Source organism: Petaurus breviceps, unplaced genomic scaffold, assembly GCF_028583685.1.
Source record: "Petaurus breviceps papuanus isolate PSGF00001 unplaced genomic scaffold, PetGlider_PUasm1.0 632, whole genome shotgun sequence".
Classification (NCBI taxonomy): domain Eukaryota; kingdom Metazoa; phylum Chordata; class Mammalia; order Diprotodontia; family Petauridae; genus Petaurus; species Petaurus breviceps.
Window position 1 is genome coordinate 1 of NW_027186423.1, and position 4,308 is coordinate 4,308.

The 4,308-nt window shown below is 39.1% G+C and overlaps 1 long non-coding RNA gene across 2 annotated transcripts in view; it reads left to right on the forward strand.

Moving 5' to 3' along the window:
• Positions 1–6: 6 nt before the first annotated feature.
• LOC138173658 (uncharacterized) overlaps positions 7–4,308 on the forward strand; it is a 16,496-nt gene continuing 12,194 nt past the window's right edge. For both annotated transcript variants that reach the window (XR_011171481.1, XR_011171480.1), the window contains exon 1: positions 7–4,308. This exon is cut by the window's right edge and continues 1,539 nt beyond it. This is a non-coding gene — a long non-coding RNA (uncharacterized lncRNA).

Here is a 4,308-nt window from a genome sequence, read left to right on the forward strand (position 1 = left end):
CGTTTTCTGGAAAAGATCAGGGAGTTTTAATGGACCACAAGTTCAATATTAATTGAACAAATAGTAAAAGGACCTACTGTGCTAGGTGCTGTAAATACACAGAGAGAAAGGCAGTTGTCCCTCCTGTCCAGGAGCCGTGTCCTGTGGAGTGTGGAATCAACAGTATGAATGTTTTTATTTTCCCAACAGAATGTTAGCTATTTGAGAGTGCGGCCTGTCGTCGTGTTGCTGTGGTCAATGTATCCTTGTTTTTCAGTCGTTTCAGTAATGTCTTATTCTTCATGAGTCCATGTGGGGTTTTCTTAGCAAAGATATTGGAGAACTTTGCCATTTCCTTCTCCAGCTGGCACACAGGGTGAAGTGACTTGCCCAAGATCTCACATGATGCTGGATTTGAACTCAGGAACTCTTCCTGACTCCAAGTCCAGTGCTTTATCTGCTACAGCACCACCTAGCTGGCCCTAGCACTTAATAAATAAATGAGTGGTTTCTTCAGTCAAAGACTGGAACCTTGTTCTCCCATCACAAAACTCTGGTCCTGTGACCCACCAAGTAATGACCCCCAAGGACTTGAGCAGTACTGCTCCCATAGGACTCCAGAATTATCGTATTGTCTTCCATTTGTGGGTTTGTCATTGGAAACCGCTCAAGCCTGGGAAAACATTGTCTGTAATCCACTTTCCCTCCCTCCCTTCCCACTTGTAATTTATGTATATAATCTCTGTCTTTGCCTCAGCAAGGTGGAATTCTCCTCAGGAGAATTCCTGATTTGCAAATCTGTTCCTCATAATGAAACTAATTAATTAAACAGCTACCTGATTAATGGAATTCTTAAAAGTTTTCCTCAGCCCCACTATTCTAACTTTCTCATAGGCCCCCCCAAACAGCAAGCCCACTACCTCTTACCTACCCCTGCCTCATCCAATATCCACTTCTTCACATAGGCCTCACTGCTCACCACAAGAGATGTGTCCGTGAACAGAAACAGCAGGTGTGTTCGTGTGATGGGATTCTAGCCACTGCCTCTAGCTAGCCACTGCCCCCCAGATCCATTCCTCATATTTCCCACAGAAACAGGTGTGTCCATGCACTCAACCACAACCACATCTAGTCTCAGACAGGACCAGAGCACTGGGCCAAATCAGAAAGTAGTACCACCAGACGCCCAAGCAGGATGCAGGCCCCGAAATAATAGAAGGGACTTTCCCTAAGCAGGCACCTGCACAGCTAATAGTAAAGAACTGACCTAGAGAGAATTTGTGACGTAGAGAAGCTTACTATAATGTCATTATCATATATACATACTGCCCCAATGGGTTTAGCTCTATGCACTGTGGGTAATTGCATATACAGGGACCCCTCCCCTACTACCTAATCCCTTAACAAACCCCTCCTGTCTTTTTAACATTCATAATTTGTTATTTAATTCCATCTTTACCCTATAAAAATCCATCTTGCTTTCTCTGAAGTTGCTGGTTCCTCTTGGAACTTAGCATGCTTCCTGTTTAGAGAGGGTCTGACTGAATCCTTTGAGATGGTTCCACTACAACACATCATGAAACCCCAACAGTTTTGGGTGTCTCTGGATGGGCTTGATTACTGCCTGGCCTGTTTTTTACTAGTTCTCAGGTTAGAGACCAGCTCTGTAAAATCCTGTTAACAGGAGTAAGGGAAATTTAAACTAGCTCTGTTTGCTTCCAGAGGGCAGGACTAGGAGCAATGAGTGGAAGTTAGAGAGGTAAACTGTACCTTGAGGGTAACAGGAAAAAGTCCTAATAATTAGAGTTATCCACAGAGATGCCCCTGGAGGTACTGGGGACCCTCTTATTTGTTGTTCAGTTATTTCAGTTGTGTCTGACCCTTGGTGACCCCATTTGGGGTTTTCTTGGCAGCACTCAAGTGGTTTGCCATTTCCTTCTCCAGTTCATTTTATAGATGAGGAACTGAGGCAAACAAGGTTAAGTGACTTGCCCAGGGACACACAGCTAGTAAGGGTCTGAGGCTGGATTTGAACAAATCACAAAAAGTCTTCTTAACTTCAGGCCCTGCATTCTGTCTACTGGACCACTTAGCTGACCAGATAAATACAAAGCATTATATTATATTAATACATCAACTTTGTTTCTGAATATATACCTTCCCCATGCCCTGCCCAATAACCCGTCCTTGTAGGGATAGGGATAGGAATTCTACCCATGATTTCATTTCTATATGGGTCTCCCAGATGAAGAGGCGGGCCATGCAACTTATAGTCTATGTATAGTTTCCGAGAGCAGTGGGAGAAGGGACTTCTCTGTATTCATTGCATACATTATTACTTACAGCACAATAATTTTTCCTTGACATTTATGTATCATAATTTGTTTAGCTAAATCCCAATTGATGGGCATCTATCTTGTTTCCAATTCTTAGCTGTCACATAAAGTACTGTCAAATATTTTGGTATATATGGGAACTTTTAAATTTAAAAAAAATTTTTTTCTTCTTCAAGCAATCAGGGTTAAGTAACTTGCTCAAGATTACATGGCCAGTTATTTTTGTGTGGGTGTTAAGTATCTGAGCCTGGAACTGATCCCAGGTCTCCCGACTCTGGGGCTGGCGCTCTTACTGTGCCACCTGGCTGCCCCAAATTTTTTTAAATTTTGAAAAAATTTTGTTGATCGTTTCCTGGAGTCTCTTGTTTAAAGGGTATGGATATTTTAGTATCTTTATTTGCATAATTCCACATTGCTTTTCAAAATGATTAGACCATTTCACAGCTCTGTCATCAATTAGTGTGTTTATCATTCCACAACCCCTCCAACATTGACTATTGCCATTTTTGTTCATTTTTGCCAGTTTTCAGGAATTGAGGTAAAACTTCAGGGTTGTTTTGAGTTGCCGTTGACTATCAGTGATTTGGAGCATTGTTTCTTGTGATTGTGAATACTTTATAATTCTTTTGAGAACTGTTTGTCCATATCCTTTTAACCACTTATGTATTGTGGAGTAGCTATTAGTCTTATATTTGTTAATTGTTCATATATCTTGGATACCAAACTCTTACATGAGAAATTTGATGCAAAGATTTTTTCCCCCCATTCAACCATTTCCCTTATTCTAGGTGCATTAATTTTGTTTGTGATCGTTTTTCAGTTTCAAGTAATCAAATTTATCTACTTTTATCTTTTGTGGTTGGTTCTATCTCCTGTTTGGTTGAGACTATACTTCTCCTACTCATAGCTGTAAGAGGTATATGATGTTTCTCTTCTAATATTCTAAAAATAAGATCTTTTAAAATCACATATTCTATTTTGGAATATGATATGAGTTGTTGGTCTATGCCTAATTTCTGCCAGACTGCTTTCCATATCCTCAGAAGTTTTTAAAGTAAGTTTTTATTGATATTCTCTGTTTCTTACAGCACCATAGTATCCCATAGACATCTCTCCCTTTGCCCTTTCCTTAGAGCCATCTCATATGATAAATAGCGTTTTTAAAGAAAGGAATAATATGAAGCACATACATAGAAAAAGTCTGAAAGTGTGCAGTGTGTAATAACATCTATAGGCCTCCCACCTCCAAGAAGGGGTAGGTTGGAAGTGTCTTCTCATTCCAGTCCGATTTGATCCTTATAATTTTATTACATTTACTTTAGAGGTTTTATTTTTTCTTTCCATTTACACTGTTTTAGTCACTGCATTTTGTTTTCTTGGTTCCGCTTACTACTACACTCTGCGTCAATTCGTATAGATCTTTCTATGTTTCTCTGTATTCATTACATGCATTTCTTACAACACAGTAATATTCCATGACATTCATGTACCACGATTTGTTTAGCCATTCCCCAACTGATAGGCATCTACTTTGTTTCCTATTCTTACATATTACATAAAGTGCTGCTATTAATACTTCATAATATATGGAGATTATTTTCTTATCAATGGCTTCCTTGATGTATAATCTAAGTAATGAAGTCTCTGGGTTTAAAGGGTATGGGCATTTTAGTCACTTTATTTACCTAATTCCAAATTGCTTTCCAAAATGGTTGCACCATTTCACAGCTCCACCAACAATGTATCAGCATGATTGTCTTTCCATAACCTCTCCAACATTGACTCTTTGGATTTTTTTTTGTTTTATTTTTGCCAATTTGCAAGATATGAAAAAGATGTGAAAACCCAGGTTTGTTTTGATGTACATTTCTCTTAATATTTGGAGCATTGTTGTATGAAATTATCAACACCTCTCTGTTCCTCTATAGAAAATTGTTCATATCCTTTGAACATTCATCCATTGAGGGATGGCTAACAATTACATATATATGTG